Source organism: Chelonoidis abingdonii, chromosome 2, assembly GCF_003597395.2.
Source record: "Chelonoidis abingdonii isolate Lonesome George chromosome 2, CheloAbing_2.0, whole genome shotgun sequence".
NCBI classification, from domain to species: Eukaryota; Metazoa; Chordata; order Testudines; family Testudinidae; genus Chelonoidis; species Chelonoidis abingdonii.
In genome coordinates this window covers 13,829,456-13,848,562 of record NC_133770.1, presented here as the reverse complement: position 1 = coordinate 13,848,562, position 19,107 = coordinate 13,829,456, and the positions used below count along the sequence as shown (strand labels likewise).

Here is a 19,107-nt window from a genome sequence, read left to right as displayed (position 1 = left end):
TGACTTGGGCCAGTGGCTTGAGCTGCATCCACACTGGCTTGAACCAGCTTCACAGTGTGACTCGGGCTCTGACCCCACCCCCAGGCTCCTAGGACCCGAGTCCTGAGGGCTCGCTGAGCCCAGTGGGGCTGATTTGTGAGGGAGGGGGAGCTTGGGTTAAACCCTGAGCCAAGGTCACGCTTAGCCTGCAGCGAGGCCATCCCAGGGCCCACAGAGCGGCACTTTGCTTTCGCTGGGCCCCCTGGCCCGACTCCCATTGACGGCAAAGGGAGCAGCCCTGAGCCGGCCCTGAACCCCCGTGGCTGTAGCCAAGGCGCAGCCAGCCAGGCTCCCTGCCTCCGCCCCATTGGCCGGGGCGGCCCGGCGTCACCGCTTCCGCCCCCGCCTGCAGCTGTGCCACAAATGGCTGCAAAGTTTCCTCGCCCGCCCCCCGCGTCCTGTGCATGCGAGCGGAGCCCGCGGGCGCAACTCTCCGCACGGCTCCTGCTGCAGGGAGACGGCGGCAGTCATCTCTGCACCTTGCCCTCGGGGATTATAGCAGGGGCGGCCCTGCCCACGCCGGCTGCTCCGCGCTGGGACCTGGGGTCGTCGTCTGTGGAGTGGGCGCGGGACCGGGGCAGGGGGAGGCATGATCTGATCCGGAGCCTGGGCGCCGCTTTGGGTCCGTTCCGCTGGCTGCCCTCACCTTTCGCTGTGGCAGCAGCCGCAGCCGGTGTCCGCTATGGAGCCCCAGGTGTGACAGAGGCGTTAGACGAGGTAAGGCGGCCCCCCACCCTTTCAGATCCTTGCATTGGTCCGCTCCTGTGTCTCTTTCTTCCCTTTCTAGGGACTTTGGTAGCCCCCCATTTGATACTGGGTAGAAACCTGTTTGCATTCCCAACTCCCTGCCACCCCCCCTTCCTCCCCAGCCATGGGTTTTCCGTTCATCATGTGTCATTATTCAAAGTTGTAGTGTTATTCCTCCACCCCCCCTCCCCACACACACTTTGATTGCAGACTTCCTGCATTTCTGTGTCCGCTGGGTGGGAGCTGGTTGCACGAAAAATTAAGTGCCAGGAAAAGCAGCTGCTGCTGGGACGCCTGAGATGCATTAGGAAGTACTGCTGGCTGCGATCAGGGCGCTTGTTTGGTCCCGATTCGCGGTGATCTTAATGTTAACACTGAGAAATAAATACCTGAGTGCTCTGTTTAGCAGGCTGCAGCAATTTTATAATGGTGAGAGGCAGAGTTATTAAACTTCTGAAGCTCTGCAGAGCGTTTCAGGCGAACGCCTCTTACCGAGGCAGGGGTTCTCAATACACAGAAATTTCCCACCCCTCCTTTCTTCCAAAAGCGGTGTGGGTTTTGATTATGAGAAGTTGTGTTAATTTTTCCAGTCTTGGTAATGAGATCATTGTATATTATTCCCTCTAAATGACTTAGATCTAACAGATTAAAAAACGTATTCAGCTGAGAAGTTGTGTAGAATCTGCAGAGCACTGCTAAAACAGTCCGAGGCTGGGGGCAGTGGATAAAGGCACAGAAATGCCCATGTGAAATTGAATTATTTCTCTGTATTAAGCTTGGCTGGTAGGAACTCTTTGATGCAGGGACCCTATTTTTGTTTTGTGTTTGTACAGCGCCTAGCACTGTGGGGTCCTGATCCATAACTGAGGCTTCTAGGCTTGACTGAAATATTAATAATTATCCATGGACCATTGGCCAAATTAATCTATTGTGGGCAACAACGGGATTGCCCCTGAGGTATATATGGAATAGAGTTAGAGGAATGTGTACAATTATTGGGCCAGATGCACCCCAGTGTAACTCTATTACCCTTTGCAGTCATTTGCTCCCTGATGATTTATCATAATAAGGGCACAAGTCCCTTTGTAAAGCATGCAAACAGCAGGGCTCCCTGCTCCAAACACGTGCTAATGTAAAGGTCTGATTCCTCAAGTCCATTGTGTGTGTGTGTGTGTGTGTGTAAAGTCCATTAACCTCAGAGGGAATTCCCCATGCAGAGGATTTGTAGAGTCTCACTGCAATGCAGCTATAGTTCAATCACAGAAGCAGCTCTGGGGTACAGTCTGTGAGAAGGGTGAGTGGGGGAGGATTTGCGGCAGGCATGGGTTTGAAGGCGGGATTTGCAGAACCACAGAGCTATTTGGCCCTAGAGAGACTGTTCCTACTGTGGGGGTGTGGCATGAGCGATAGTCATGGCAAGCCAGTAGAAATATGGGAAATATGGCATGGGTTTTTCCCCTTCCACCCAGTTATATTTGAGTGGATTGCAACACGGAGTCTCCATAGAATCATGAGTTGTGCCATGCTAGGACATACAGGTTGATGCTGCAGGAGAGTTTATTTTGCTAGCACTAAACTTCAGACAGACTTGGCTGGACTGAGACATGATGTGTAAGAGGCCAGAAGTTCATGCCAATACGTAGGCGTGAGTCTAAGGAAATCTAAATTGGTGTATCATGTAAATAGAATAAGGTGTATATCTTACCAGCTAGATAAACCTCTGAGTTCATCCCACTGTCATTGAGTTTTCTGATGACGTCCTTTTCCTCTTTTTGTTTTACAAGGGATCGTTATCTGGTGTTATTTTTGCACAGAGACCTGACTTCAGCTCATTGCAAGTCAGAGATTGCCTACAGGAGGAGTTTTGCCTGAGTAAGGACAGAAAGCCAAATGCTCCCTTCCCCTTTTGCAGGCGCAGAGCAGAGGATGTGGTTGAGAATTGTGGAGCTGTGCTGTCAAAGAAGGAAGCAGGGTCTTGGAAGCATTGTAGAGGAACAAGACTTGGCCTCCAGCAGAGTTCCTAGGGTCTGTGCAGATTTTGGGTGATCCAAGGGGTTTTTCTGAGTGAAACCACCTGCCTGTTCCATGAAGGACAAGGGGGAACATCCTGGCAGAATGGGTGGTAACTGGCTGAGTTTCCAGTCCCCTATGCTCAGGTTGCCACAGCTCTAGACGGGAGCTTAGTTTAAGCAAAGAGAAGTGTAGAACTGATGTCTGAGAATGTAGAAATCTTAAGTTCTGTAGGAGCTGAACTCCTCTGCAGCTTTGCAGATGTTTAGCTGTATTCATGAGGAATTTAGGACTGCGACGCTGTGTTATCCGAACCCTGGAGTTTTATACTGGTTTCAGATCTGCCATGAGACGTTTGCAGAATTGGAGTTCATCCGTACAGTACTGCACAGTCTATTGCATTGACAGGATTTGATCACTTCTAAAAGAACCTCTGTTGGTGCCGGAATGCATGGTTGGGTGGGCCGGTCTGTTTATTTGTGGATTTAAAGGCTCTTTTATATGTTGCGTCTCTAAAATGGTTTCAGTGCGTTTAGTTTTTTCCATGTGACTTAGTTTCCCATTGGAAACCCACAGCCCCACTGTGTAAACATGCTAATAGGAGGGCTTGGGTTTTTTTCTTTGAGGCAGTGAGGGGAGGTGCATCCTCCTGTATGGATACTGACTGGAACCTGGCCTGAAGGGACTGCCAACAGGGTGAGTGGGGCTACTTTGCTGGTAGCCAGTAGATTAGGTTAAAGCTTAAAGAATGTGCTGCCTCCTCCATCCCATCCAAAGTGCTCATGTTGTCTGCTGATAACTGGTATTATTGTACTGTTTGACAGGCTTGAAATAACTCCTGAATCTACACTCCAAATCTTGCCCCCCACCAAGGCAATGCCTATCTGGCCCTCCCCGGGACTCTGCATGCTGAGGCTGGGGACACCAGAGAAAAGACACTCATTCCTCCTTCCTTTCCTATGCTGGTTAGCAGGATTCAGGGACCAGGCAGGAAGGGGTTAAGGGCTTTGAGTTCCAGCTGACTTGTTCTTCCACCCATGACACACCCCAGGCTCTTAACTCTTTCCTGCCCAGTACTTGAAACCTGCTTCAAACCCGGGAGAGGTTTTAAAGCCACTCTTTTCCAGTGACTTCAGCACCCTCTTATCACCTGGACTCCATCCAGGGTGGGTTCAGTGGGACCAGGATTTGGCTGTAATGTTGTCAAGCCTCGGTATAAGTGTACTCGGTCTAAGTATCTCAGCTTCATTATTATTTTTTTTTTGCCCTACCTCCCAGATACCTATTAAATTACAAACTTAGAACCAAAAAATGTACAGAATGTCTGCTGTGTACCCCGCAGATGGAAAAATCATTTATATAAGGATGAAGAGGGAAAATATGGAATTCAGCTTGGTTATTTTTGATTTCTCTCTGAGACCTCAAACACTATTCAGGCTTCCCAGAAAACTATATATGGCCCACTAATCCTGAGTCTAGCGGTGTATGGATTTATCATGAGCCTCTGTTTTTTTTGTTTTGTTTTTGTTTAAAGCAACGCAGGATGAAATGACTAATCCTGCTGTCTTCGTGAATCCCTTCAGGAAAGCATCAAAGGAATAATATGGCTTGCAGATGTAAGGCCTGAGTTACCCGTTGTGGCAGAGCAGTTAGTTGGCTACAGGACTTCACACCTGCTGCGCAGCAGTGCTTTCCAGCCAAGCTTTTGTTTCTTTTGTTGCAATCATATGTATTGAACAAGTGTCGGTTTTCAGAGCTCTCCACATGACTTAAGTGCTGCCATAAAAAATAAAATGGCGGAAAGCTCTGTGTTCCTGCCGCCCACCCCCTCAGTACTTGACAGAAGTGGAGCCTGCGCCTAATATTACAAACTTTAAAGAAATAGGGATAGTGAGCCAATGGGATCGTCACACGGGCTGACCTTTACTAGGGGAAGCATCAGGAGTGGGAGTTGGGATGTCTGGGTTCTATTCTCGAGCGTGCCATTTAGTGACTGCATGTTTTGGGGCAAGTCTTACTTGTGTGCCTTAGTTTCCCTCTCTCTAAAATGGTAATGGTGATACTTAGTCCAGGGGATGCTGTGAGGCTCAGCTAGTTAAAGTTGCAAAGCGCTCTGAGATCCTTGGATGAAAGCCACCATAGGTGTGCAAAATATTCTCAGTCCTATAGAGTGAAATCTGTTCTATTTGTGGTCTGATATAGTGCCCATGAATATGGATCAGTGTGCCTTCTAGTGATGCCTAAAGCATTGTGACTAACAATTGTCCTCTGTGGTTCAGTCTCCATTTCTTTCCCTAGAAGCGGAAAGAAGAGTCCTCTTCTGTTTGGGAGGGAAGTTGTCTGTTGTCTGTCTGTTTAGGGGGTTGTTTTTTTAACCTCAGCCTGCTTCTGTGGTTCTCTTGGAGTCTAACATTGCATTTGGACAACAGTGTGATTTTTTTAATAAGGATCAACAACAAAATCACTGTGACCCAACTCTGATCTTTAATAATAATACAAGGACTTTAACCATTTAAGATCTTTTAAATAGGTACTTGGGCCTGCTTCTGTTGAAGTCAGTAACAAATTGCTGATCACAGAAGTGCAGTTATACTAGAGATTGGAGGGGCAGGGAGGTTGACAGGAGTACAAATGCTTGAGCTTTGTAACTGCAATATGAGACATCAGCCGGATAGTGAGCAGTTGGTGGGGGACGTATGCTCCCCACTCCTCATTAACTGCATCTATGGCTCACTGATTTCATTGGGTTTAGGATTGGACCCTAGGAATGCAGCATGCAAATAGTCACATTTTATTAGAAGATTGGCCAAGCTGTGTCTGATTTCACAACCCTGTCACTCCTGGGGGAATACAGACAATCCTCATCTGTACACGCAGCTTGTTACTCTGCGGGCCAGCTGGGTGAACAGCTCCTCGTGCAAGGAGCCCCATTGAAGTCAGCGGGAGTACTGGTGTGAGGAATTGCCCCGCAGTTGAAGGAAGGGCTTCACCAGCTGGCCTTAAAACTTCCCACTGCTACTCCCACTGGCTCACCTTCCCCAGCAGTAGTGCTGGCAAGATCACAGATGTACACACAGTGCTGGTGGCGGCTGACATTTTAAGCACCATCTCATCTAGACCTGCTCTAGAAAAGCTGGAAGACGTGGTACCGGGAGCCCAGTGTACAGTAGTGTTACTGCTGTTGTGCCGCTGAAACAGAGACTGCAACAGTGGGAATACTTGGGGCAAAAAGCAGTGACCTTCTCGTTCAATTCTTACTTGGGCAAATCGCCCTGGAGACGTCCAGACGGAGCGAGGATTCCACACTGGAGTCATCGTAGTTAGAATGAGGAGAGGTTTGTCAGTTGAATTAAAGCCTCCCCATTCTACATGCTGTGGACTGGGAGATGATTAGAGGTAGCCCAAGGAGGTGAAGCAGTGGCAGTGAGGAAGGAGGGTGGAGCTGAGCTGGGAGTTTGGCTCAGAGCCTGGGGAGCTGCATAGGGCAAAGTCCAACTGGTAGCGTGTGCAGCGGCTAGCGAAGAAGGGCCCGATCCTGGAAAGGGTGGGGCTGCATATGGTACTAAGCAGGTATGACACCCACTAATAAGTGCATGCAGGATCAGGCCCTAAGAAGGGATGGACAGATCTCCCCAGCCCCAGGAGGGGATTGGAGGTCAAGTGATTCTGTCCAGGGGCACACAGCCTGGAGTGTGTTACAGCTATCGGGGCGTGGAAGTTGTACATTAAAATAAAGAAAGAGGGGAGGTGTCCATGGACTAGGTTTGTAGCTAGTGGTGTGAGATTGTTAGGAAAGGGGCATCTTATGATGCTGGACCTACCTGCTCTGGGAAAGGGGTCAGTGGTTTGACAAGTCTTCTTACAAAACGTCCCATGAACCCAGCACTGACGAAACGTGCTAGCCTGACAGCTGCAGAGAGGGAAGCCTCTGGAGTATCCAGAGACCAATAGGTCTGGGATGGGTAGCGCTGTGCAGGCTGTCCCCAAACTGACCCTTAACCCTGCCTTGGAGGGAGCTGCCACACCCAAACCTTTGTACTTGGACCCTTGGTAGCACTCGTAACTACTAGTTAGTCCCAGCTGTGGTAGCTCTAGTCCCAGCTGGGGCCACTAGTTCACTGGGAGACTTGTTGAGACCTACCAAACTCATCCTAGTACATGTGAGCCGCTGAGCAGTGAGTTGTTTTGATACTGCTGTGTGTGTTGCACTACTCCTGGCACTGTGTAAGCATGGCACTTGGCACGCCATGGGTCAGCTAGTCGGGTGCTGTAAATCAGTATCGCTCCTTTGATTGACACCAGGATTTACACTGAGGATCTGGCTCCAGACAGGTTCCTTGCCCTAAGCAGCTTACAGTGGAAGTTAATTCTAGAACAACCATGGGAGATGATAATGCAGAGATGTGACTCTCCTGACTTTCCGAGGTGCTCCCTCTCCTCTTACCTCCCCCTTCCCCGCATACACCCCTTGGCCTCTGAGTACAGTGTAGGGGGCTAGGTTTTGATCTGTTAAAGTCCAATGAATTGGGGCTTGGTTACCTCCAAGACCATCTTTCTCCTCCTGTGATCAGCAGAGGTGCCTGAGCTAACAGCCCTGTTTAAAAGAAAAGAGGTTGCTTGCTAGAAGAGAGTTCTTGATTCTGGAACTTGCCCTGATAACCTTTAGGACATGCTGCAAAGTCTTATTTTTCACCCCCATCCCCCACAACCTCTCTGCAGGGAGTGAGCTGAACGATATGGGTTGGCCAAATTGGACATGGTGCCAATAAGCCCCCAAATCTGGGAATGTGTTGCTCTCTGAGTGGTTTGTGTGGACTGCTCAGATTGAACACAAACCATAGATGAGATACAGGGCCCTTGGGGAAAGGCCCATTGAATAAATCAATGCACAGATAGATAGTTGCCATTGTACACGACCCAGATTCTGTCTTTGCATTTGCGTGGTTTCCATGGACTTGCTGAATCTGCCCAGCCCTTTCTGTTTTATTTTGTATGGGTTCCTATACCATGTTCATCAGTGTATATTTGAGTGACTTCCAGCTGTTCATTGAGCCACGTGAGTAACATCTGTCCCATGTTTGTTCTCATCCCCACTGTCCAGAGGGAGAAGTGTGTGCAGAAGTGTGTCTTTTTCAGTTTTTAAATGTTTGCCGGGGGGGATTGCAGTCTCCTAGCCAACCAGAGGTGGTCGGGAGCATTGCCTGTACCAGCAGTAGGCAACCTATGGCACAGGTTCCGAAGGCGGCACGTGAGCTGATTTTCAGTGGCACTCACGCTGTCCGGGGCCTGGTCATCGGTCCGGGGGGCTCTGCATTTTAATTTAATTTTAAATGAAGCTTCTTAAGCATTTTAAAAACCTTATTTACTTTACATACAACAATAGTTTAGTCATATATTATAGATTTATAGAAAGAGACCTTCTAAAAACATTAAAATTTATTACCAGCACGTGGAACCTTAAATCAGAGTGAGTAAATGAAGGCTCAGCACAGCACTTCTGAAAGGTTGCCAACCCCTGGCCTATACTTCTGCGGGAGCCCACGCCCCAACACACATGCCTCCAAAGGCAGAGTCTGTGGCCAAATTTCCGGAGAGCTCAGCAGTGGGGCCTGGCAGAAGCCCACCCTCCTAGGTCTTGCTCAGTGGCCTAAATTGTGTCACTGAACATCCCCTCATCCTGCTCACGCTTCTTTGGCCAGATGACGTGTGTTGTTGGCAGGCTACAAAGGAGTCCTCCCCTGCAGCCTCTCTCGTTCGGAGGTGGGGAGAGGGAAGACTTCATGCATAGACAGACTGACACCTGAGGGGCTCAGGCAAACCATCTGCGTCTCTCTACTGTTTATCTCTAGTCAGGAATCTGGGAACCATCAGTAGACGAAATCTAGTTCTTTCTAAGCCCACGCTGTGGGAAGCTTACGTCCATTTGCCACAACATTGTGGGACTGGAAAATTTACTTGATCCTTGCTAGTCAGAAGAATAAATCTGCTATCCAGGGATTGAATAAAAATATTGTGAATGGGGGGCACCACCGGTGAAGTTCATAGGTAGTGCCCTGTTGAGAGGCCTGTTTCACCACCAGCAGCTGGTGGGAAGGTGCTGAGATTCGTGCAAGGTTGATGCCTCTGGTCTCTGCTTTTGAATCAGGCTTAGGCTAGTATGTGTCTGGTAATGTGGAGCCATACTCCGGCTTGTGGAATAGGATATGGCATTGTCTCTCTTTCCTTCTCTTCCTCTCCATCCTTAGCCTCCCCTCTCCTCTGTTTCTACCCCGCCTCCCCCCTCGGCTGCTGCGGAGCGTGATGTTTGGATCTGGACTGGGTTTGGACTTGGGTTTTGTGCTCAGCTGTGAGGACTAATCGAGGCTAGTGTTCAGGTTTGGCTCTTCGGGTGAGGCTTGAACCAGCACCAAGAAATGATACTGCTCCCTGTTTGGGATCTGTCCTGGAGCCAAAAGTGATGAGGCAGGAATGGATCTGGGATTCCAGGGTATTTGGGCTGAAATTCTGTTTTTGTTTCTAAGCAGATGGGCCTGGCCCAATCTGCTTTTTTAAAAATAAAATGTAGAGAATCCTGGTGTGTGTGTGTGTTTGTGAGAGAGAGAAAAGTCAGTTGCTTACCTGGCATTACCAAAGTAAGGAGATGTTGCTTCCCATGACTCATGAAACGCACTGTGGGCTCTTCCTAAGAATGGGTGAGCTCATTGTTTTGGCTGGGACTTGGCATCTGGTTTCCTTAGCAATCTTGGCGAGGGGAGGGGCAGCTTGTAGGAAGGATGGGGCTGCAGGAAGGGATTTCCAAACTTGTTTCTTTGCACGAGTGGTTTGAAATCTTGGACTCGGCTACAGTGAAGCACAGACTGTTTTGTGCATCACTAACTTTATGGAAAGGCTTGTAGATTCATATCCCTTTCATTTTCTTAGGGCTTGTCTACACTTAGAATACTATAGTAACGCCCATGTAGAGCTCAGTGTAGCAACTACCTATGCCGAGGGGGAGAGATTCTCCTGTTGGCATAGGTAATCCACCTCCCCGAGAGGTGGTAGTTAGGTTGAGAGAAGAACTCTTCCATCCACCTCATGCTGTCTACACAGAGAGTTAGGTGAAAAATCCGCACCCCAGAGAAAGAGAGCTCTACCAATGTAAATTCCTAGTGTAGACCAGTGTATCTTGTTTGTTCATGCTATGTCTTACTCGGGGGGGGGGAATACTAGATAACATGATGGAACTGGATCACATATGTTCCAAACAGTTGTTGTTCTAGACAATTAATTGAAGAAAAGTAGAGAAGAAATTTTTTAACTTATTTAGCAAATCTCCCAGTCATAGAACATGCGGAAACAGCAAACAGAATCACAACAGTAGGAACTGAAATAAAATGTTTGTTGAAATATTGGTTGGTTTTAGCAAATTGTAAGAAGAAGCTGCATCAACACAGTGTATGGGAGACTAGCAAAAAGATTCAGTTTCTTTTCTGCAGTGTAGGGTTAGTACGTTTCCCAGTTCCTTCTCTGTGGGTATATAAGGCCGGATTCTCTTTAGTGTAAACCAAAAGCGACACCACTGCAGTCAGGCAAATTAAACTGGAGTAAGACTAGTGTGAGAGGAGAATCAGGGCTATAATAGTCATGTGATATTCTGGATCGTGAAGAGTCCAAAAATTCTTTATGAACCCTACAAACAGGATTCTTCAGTGGATTGCAGCTACCTTTGGAATGGAAGATCAGCTGATTAACAGAGCCTAGCAATGCATCTTAGGACTGGAAGTGAGGCTAAAATAGGGAAAGAACAAGTTAAAAATTACTTAGACAAGTTAGATGTTTTCATCACCAGGGCCTGAAGGAATACATCCTAGAACACTGAAGGAGCTGACTAAGGAGATGTCTGAGCCATTAGTAATAATCTTTGAAAAGTCATGGAAGATGGGAGAGATACCAGAGGACTGGAAAAACACAAATATAGTGCCCATGTATAAAAAGGGAAATAAGGACAACGCAGGGAATTACAGACCAGTCATCTTAACTTCGGTACTTGGAAAGATAATGGAGCAAATAATTAAACAATGAGTTTGTAAACATCTAGAAGATAATAACGTTAGTAACAGTCAGCATGGATTTCTCAAGGACAAATCCTGTCAAACCAACCTAATAGCTTTCTTTGACAAAGTAACAAGCGTTATGGGGTGGGGGGAAGCGGTAGATGTGGTATATCTTGACTTTAATAAGGCTTTTGATACTGGCTCACATGACCTTCTCATAAACAAACTGGGGAAATACAACCTAGATGGAGTTACTATAAGGTGAGTGCATAAATGGTTGGAAAACTGTTTCCATAGAGTAGTTATCAGTGGTTCCCAGTCAGCTGGAAGGGTATATTGAGCGGGGTCCCCCAGAGATCAGTTCTGGGTCTGGTTCTGATCAATATCTTCATCAGTGATTTAGATAATGGTATAGAGAGTACACTGATAAAGTTTGCGGATAATACCAAAGCTGGGAGGGATTGCAAGTGCTTTGGAGGATAGGATAAAACTCAAAGTGATCTGGATAAACTGGAGAAATGATCTGAAGAAAACAGGATGAAGTTCAGTAAGGACAAATGCCAAGTATTTGGCTTAGGAAGGAACAATTAGTTAAGACAAAATGGGAAATGGCTGTCTAGGAAGCAGTGCTGCAGAAAGGGATCAGGGAGTCATAGTGGATCACAAACTAAATATGAGTCGAGTGTAACACTGCTGGGGGGGGAAGCAAACCGAATTCTTGGATGTATTAGCAGGAGTGTTGTAAGCATAGGTGCCAAAAATGGTGGGTGCTTTTAGCACCTCTACCCCCAGTGCCTCCTGCCTGCTGGAGGCCCCACTGAGGAGCGTCTACCCCTCTCTCGCAGCACCTCTCACTGGCTGCAGATCAGCTGTTCTGCAGTGTGCAGGAGGTGCTGGGGATGGTGGTGAAGGGAGAGGGCAGGAAGAGTTGGAGTGGGGATGGGAAGAGATGGAGTGGAGGTGGGGGCTTGGGGGAAGGGGTAGGGGTCGGGGTGGGGCAGGGCCTTAGGTGGAGATGAGGGGAGCATTCCCTGGCACATTAGAAAGTTGGCACCTATAGTTGTAAGCAAGACACGAGAAGTCATTCTTCCACTCTACTCTGTGCTGATTAGGTCTCAGCTCGAGTATTGTGTCCAATTCTGAGTGTCACATTTCAGGGAAGATGTAGACAAATTGGAGAAAGTCCAAAGAAGAGCAACAAAAATGTTTAAAAGTCTAGAAAACATGATATATGAGGGAAGGCTGAAAAAATTGGGTTTGTTTAGTCTGAAGAAGAAAAGATTGAGCAGGGAAATAACAGTTTTCAAGTACATAAAAGGTTCTTACGAGGAGGGAGAAAAATTATTCTCCTTAACCTCAGAGGACAGGGCAAGAAGCAATGAACTTAAATTGCAGCAGGGGTGGTTTAGGTTAGACATTAGGAAAAACTTGCTAACTGTCAGGGTGGTTGAGCACTGGAATAAATTGTCCAGGGGGGGTGGTGGAATCTCCATCACTGGAGATTTTTAAGAGCAGTTTAGACAAATGCCTGTCAGGGATGGTCTAGGTAATATTTAGTTGTGCTGGGGAGTGGATTAGATGACCTCTCAAGGTCCCTTCCAGTCCTATGATTCTATGATTTTCTGTGATTATGAAGGGGCAGTTCTAGGTAGGTAGAGTGCAATTGGGATATATCCAGAAGATTGGGTTTAGCGCTCCTGTCTCTTGCTGGAGATTGAAAGTGGTGGCAGCATTTAAACCATGCTTGAGGTAGGGCTTGTAAAGATCCACGTATGTGGCAACACTAGCTGGCGTCAAACGCTTAATTGGCGTTGATGGAAATCTTCTTCTGTGCATGTGTTCTGCTAGCCCTTTGTCTGTGACTAAACATCCCAGGGCTGACTGGTAGAAACATGCCCAATGTGTTGGTGAAACTCTGGTTCTCTACTGAGTACAGGAGATCCTTCGTGGATCAGCAGCAACGCAGCGCAGTGACTGGCTGACCAGCAGGCAAGGAGTTAACAGCGAACAATGTTACTGAACAGGTTTATATTTACTTCCTTGTGATCGTAAAGCTGAGATAATTTCGAAATCTGACAGCATTGGCCAGCGAAGAATAAGGCTTCCTTTTTATGCTTATGTCCATATCCTGCAAGACAGGAACTTATCTCAGCCTAGGCAGTGAATGGAAAGCAAAACTTTTATACTTTAAGAACTGGCAGGGCCAGATTCTTAGCTGGTGTGAATTGGTGTAGTCCATTCAAGACACTGGTACTATATTCACTTACATCAGCTGGATCTGGGTCTGAAGATGTTGCCTTAAAATACACTGCTCAGGAAGAACACTTAAAAAGACAGCTTTATGTTTTTAAATCCCCCAAATTGCTTTTTAAGCTGATGTTTTTCATGGCTGCCCCCAAATTATATATATATATAATATGAAAAATGAGGATCTCAGTGATTTACAAATCCTGTTGAATTAAACCTCGCAATAACCTAGTGAAGGAAAGAAGTAAAATCTTGTTTGGCTATTCTTCATTTGTATTGCAGTTGCACCTACCAGCCCTAGCCACGACCAAGACCCCATTGTGCTAGGTGCAGCACAAACACAGTACAGAAAGAGCGTCCCTGCCCCAAGGAATTTACAATCCAAGCTGTTCTTGTGTTCTTCCAATCTTGGGAATATTTTCACCAGTTAAAAGCATTTTAAGTGCTATATTTGTGCTCTGAGCACCCAAGCTGGCTTGCTTCTTGAAAGCTGTGGAGTCTGATGTCACATCACTGGTGTAAATACAGAGTAACGCCAGTGAAGTCAGAGTTAAAATGGCATGGTGTGCTGCAGCCCTTTGCATCACCCATGTGACTAACCCTATTGGGCTAGACCCTGAGCTGTGGCTGAAGAGAGAGATGTGGATAGGGTTGCAAATGTGGCTTCAAGCCACCTGTGTTCTCGCCCAATTCAGTATAGTGCAGCCCCAGGGCCGAGATCCTGTCTATTCTGTTCTGGCTCTTACTGGGTTATGAAGAGCATATATCTGAGTGCTTCATGCCAGCAGCCTCTGGTCCCAGTGGGCCATCCTGGCAGCCCAAGATCCCTAAGAGACAGGGATATCCCAGCCACAAGCCCTTGCTTTGGCCATGCTGAGTGCAGGGAACGGATCAGGGTAGAAGTTACTGTGGTAGCTCTGTGTCACCCAAAGTTCTGATCTAGAGTCTGCAGCGGAACCAGGAACCCATGAGTCCCAGAAGACCCACTGCCATAATAGCAGGAGCAGGTGAAATGTACTTTGGAGACGGGAATAGATGAGCAAAAAAAAAAAACCCAACCCAGACCGCAGTAATTTGCAAGAAAACACTAAATCTCTCATCAGTTTGTCCTAAATAAAATTTCAGCAATGGAAAGCAAGTTTTCCCCTTTTTTTTAATAAATAAAGGTTTTAATACTTAAACTTGAATGAGGATAGAAAGAGATTTGATGTTTTATAACAGGAGTTAAAGTATTTGTTTACATGGTTGAAGCAAGATTTGTTTTATTCTTTTAGTGGTAAAAATTCTATGGTTTTTTAAATAATAATAATATGCCAATGGTTTGGTTTTAGTTTTTAGTAACATGGTGGAATCTCTCTCTCTTGTGGGATCTAAGGCTTTTGCAGGTGGGAGCAAGATAAAAGTGCAAGAAATAATGCAGGAATAGGTGGGAGTGCGATTAAAAATAAATTGTCAAGCGCAGCGCTTTAGTCAAATCCTGCGATGGCCAGGTAAGCCAGTGCTTTGCGCTGGTAGTGCAACACAGAGCTGCTCTAATCCAGCCCATTGGGTTTCATTCAGTTTCACCTACATTGAAATCAATATGCCTGATTCTCCACTGCCCAGCATCCTGCTTAGTTGTTTACACCTGGACAAAGTAGGTGCAGACCACTTATCTAATCAGAAGGGTGATGTTTTACATCCACTGTACCTAGATGTAAATGACCCACTCAAAGGGCAGGGGAAATGGAGAATCAAGGCTGTAGAACTTAAAAACAGCCAGGAAATAAATACAACCTCCCATGTTAAGGACACTCATAGGTAATTTGGTTTGAGGCAAAGTTCTCCTTTTTTAGAGACTTAAAAAACCTACTGGAAAGTACATAATAATCTGAAAATCCCAACTCCTGCAAACCTTATTCAACTGAGTAGTTTTTACTAGGGTGGCTACTTATATGAGCAAAGTTGAAAGGATCAGGGCCTTTTAAGCATAAAAAAATACACAAAACAATGGCCAGTCCCATTCTAGATACACATTGTACTGAATTGAGTAGGTTTGGTGTCTGTGTAGCCACTGCTGGACCGACTCAGAAATATTCAGCCATGTACTGTAGGTGATCTGTGGCTAGCAACTAAAGCAGATTCTTAAGGGATTCAGTCCTGTGCTTTTTGAGGCTGTTCTATTGCCGGTGCCGTTGTGAAGTTGTGAGTGGCCATGGCTTGCAGAAAGTTAACAATAGTGAAGACCACAGATATTTTGCCATATAAATGGATTAAACTAATACATGTCATGCAGGCTGAAAAGCACATATGGGGTCTCCTTGCTTGCCAGTCAAAGAGGACCATGTCTCTCTCACTAACTCCAGTTCTGCTCAGCAATCCTACTCCTCTTTCCAGCAGTGGATCTCCCTATTGTACCGTCCCTGATTCTGCATTCCTTGCACGCTCAGAACTCCCACTGACTTCAGCGGGAATGAAGGTTGTGCACGCTTTAGTATATGGCTTCTTTACCATTCTAGGAGTAAACTAATTTAGATGAAGTAGGTGGCTTTAAAAAATAGAAAGCCTTTTAGTAGTGAAGGGTCAGCTAAAGCTAACTAGCCATGTGCATGGCTGGCCCAGATTCCCTTTGCTGTGATCTATGATGATGGTATATGAAGGCTCTCAAAAGACATGGTGGAAAGGTGCTAGTGGAAAAGCTGTTGCTATGACGAATGACTCAGTGCTGGAATTTGAACTGTCAACTTCAAAACTACGAACATTACCTCATTTATTCCTTTGCTTGGAATGCTGAACTGCTGTACTGCCTCTTGTTTTAATTTCTCCTCCTTATTGACTTTACCAAAAAAAATAAATTGTAATGCCACAGTCTGAGCTGGCTCCAGCAAGGTGCTGAAAACCCTCACTTCCCATGGACATCAGTGATGCTTGAATGTGCTCAGCACAATGCAGAACTGAACTCACTAACATTTGACAAAAAGGGGCTGATTAAGGAAAGAACTTGGGCGTATGCCGAACTCCCACAGTAGGACTTATGTGCATGCTTAAACTTAAGCATTTGCTTATGTGCATTCTTGCATCACGATTGTCCATTGGGTTTTGCGCTAGTGTAGCTCTGTTAGTTTCATTGGAGGTACACTTAGTTTACACTGGAGTAAGTGAAATTAAACATGAGCTTAAAAGCCTTGCCTGCAATATAGATGGTAATTAGTGCCATAAGCAAGCGATAGTTTTATACTGATTATTCAGTCACGGACAGTGTGTGCCCACACTGGTGATGCTGAACCAATTGAAGGGCCCATTTTGCATTGCATGCACTTCAAGGCACAGTTTAATCTTGTCTGTGTCTGTTATATAACTTTCTGGAACCTTGAAAATAATATTGAATAATGCTTAGAATTGTACATCATCAAAGCACAGGGCGAAGAGAAACTAACCAATTCTCACCTGTCTCTAATAAGTGGCCTAGTTTTTCAGAGATGTGAAGTACCTGCTGCTCTCATTGACTTCACTAATAGAACTTGTGGTTGCTGTTCAGCTCCTCTGAAAATCAAGGACTGTCTCCATCGATTACAATGGGCTTTGGATCAAGGTCTTACTGAGGTGTCCAAACATGTCTGACTCTCTCGGCAGCCTGATAACACGTGGCCTTAGTATCTCTGAATGATGGCACTTCTAGGGCATATGTAAACTCAAACCTCCGTGTCTTTTGTCCTCGGAAAAGGTCTATAAAGTGTTTGTGATGGGTTTCCCTCCCTCCCCTGCCCACCCTATTTCTGAGCTCAGTTCAGCTATGTTGGCATTCGCATCCCAGAGAAGCATTCAGCATGTAGCCAGCACATTGCACGGCTTCCTGTGTTTGTGTGGGCAGCCTGCCAGAAAGCAAGGGCATTCTCTTCTGGTGCTAGAACTGTTGCTGGTGTTGCAGAAGAGAATGGAAATCTTGGTGCCATTCATCCCTGGGGTTAGTGAGACACTTTCCGGAGTGTCTTGATTATTTAATACCCTTTGTTTGCTGCCAGTGCTTTAAATCGAGCCCTTGGAGTGTAGTTTCCCCACCATGTATCCTTGGCGTCTCAGTGCAAGACGCCAGTCCCTGGAAGGGAGCAGACGTGATCTCCTTGGGTGCTCTTTGTCTGCTGAAGGAAGCAGCTCTCTTTTCTTCCCCGAATCAGATTGTCCCCAAGTACTTAGCCAGCAAATAGGGAGAGGGAGCATTCCGAGTGGTTAGAGCACAGGTCTGTGAGCCAGGTGATTGCTAGAGGATGGTTGGATTTGTAGTTAAGGCCCTGGTTTGGGATATCTAGCTGTGGGACATACATGGCTCCCATGACTCTAATATCTGAGCACCTCCCACTCTTTAATATATTGATCCTCACTGCACCCTTATGAGGCAGGGCAGTGCTGTTACCACCATCATATAGACGAGGACCTGAGGCCCAGAGTGGTTAAGTGACTACTCACTTCTGGGCCTCTCTCTGCTTGTTTACCCATCTGTAAAATGGAGAGCACAATCCCCATAGGGAAGTTAGGAGGCTTCTTTCATTCATATTTGTAAAGCAAAGCATCTTGAGATGGATGGCAATGGACAGTGTGATGATTGCTAGACTAGGTTACCTGCCCTCCCTAGAGTTTCAAAACATCTCCTTAGGTAAAGCTACCATGGACACTGATAGTTCCCAGTAGTGTCTGGTATGGTTGAGTGCTTGATATGGCCACTTCTGGGACATGTATTGCCTCCTTGGCCTGTAACCTTCCATTGTGATAGATGTTTGGGGTATGTACAGTACTGGGTCATAGTATGTTATTTTCTCTTCGTAACTTGTAGACTACACTGAGATAATGTACTGTACATGTCTGTTGGGTCGTGTAGTGTGTCCCACAGTTCCATCCAGGCTTGTTGGTTAATCATGTACAGCATATTTTTGGTATGTTTCTTCATATACCAAAAGCAAACTGATACTCTGAGACTGAATGGTGTTAGTTTTAGGTCAAGAGGAGAACAAAAGATAGTCTTGATGAAAGAGCAGAATCTGTGTGTCTTCTATAGTAATCTGTGGTGGGATGAGCACGCAGCCTAGCTGTCCATCTCAGCAGATAGCAGAATACTTAGTAGCGTTGCCAGGTGTCCAGTTTAACATCCAGTCGAAAAGGGGCTCTGGTAGCTCTGGTCAGCACCGCTAACCGTGCCGTTAAAAGTCCGGTTGGTGGGGGGCTGGGAGGCTCCCTACCCAGCTCCCTTGGGCTCACCGGAAACAGAAACATCTCCCTCAGCTCCTAGGAGCAGGGACAGCCACGTAAGCTCTGTGCGCTGCCTCCGCCCTGAGCCCTGGCTCCGCATCTCCTATTGGCTGGGAATCATAGCCAATGGGAGCTACGGGAACAGTGCCTGTGGGCAGAGGTAGTGTGTAGAACCACCTGGCCATACATCTGCCTAAGAGCCGAGGGACTTGTCGCCAATTCCAGGGAGCTGCCCAAGGTGAGCGCTGCCAGGTGCCTGCATCCTGAACTTCCTCCCAACCCCCCTGCCCCAGCTTGGAATCCCCTCCCACACAAACTCCTTGGATCCAGCCTGGAGCCCCCTTCTGCACCCCAAACCGCTCATTCCTGGCCCCACCCCAGAACCCATATCCCCTCCCATGAGCGACTGAGTGAGGGTGAAGGAGAGCAAGTGACAGAGGGAGGGGGGATGGAGTGACCAGGGGGTGGGGCCTTGGGGAAGGGGTGGGCGGCAAGGGTGTTTCGGTTTGTGCAGTTAGAAAGTTGGCAACCCTAATAATCTGAGATTTAAAGATGTAGCATGCAAGAACAGAGTCCTACAAGCAAAACACACCACATTTTTATCTTCAGCACTTACAAATGATTTTTCTCTCATTCACTTTAATGTAAATCTGGATTAACTCCGTTACAGTTGATATTGCAAACACAAGAAGAATCATGCCTGTTCTTCGGTAATTATCTGTTGATCAGCATCTCTGTCTTGAAGTGTTTTTCGTTCTTTTGCCAGAAGGAATTTAAAAAAAAAAAAAAAAAATCCATCCGACTCATG

General features: G+C 46.7%; 1 protein-coding gene across 1 annotated transcript in view; it reads left to right on the top strand.

Annotated features, from left to right (window-relative positions):
- The first annotated feature begins 437 nt into the window (after positions 1-437).
- Positions 438-19,107, top strand: part of LOC116827890 (mitogen-activated protein kinase kinase kinase 3-like) — a 111,661-nt gene continuing 92,991 nt past the window's right edge. The window contains exon 1 of the mRNA XM_032785735.2: positions 438-756. The gene's annotated coding sequence lies outside the window, so the exon portion shown is untranslated. The remainder of the gene's footprint in view (positions 757-19,107) is intronic.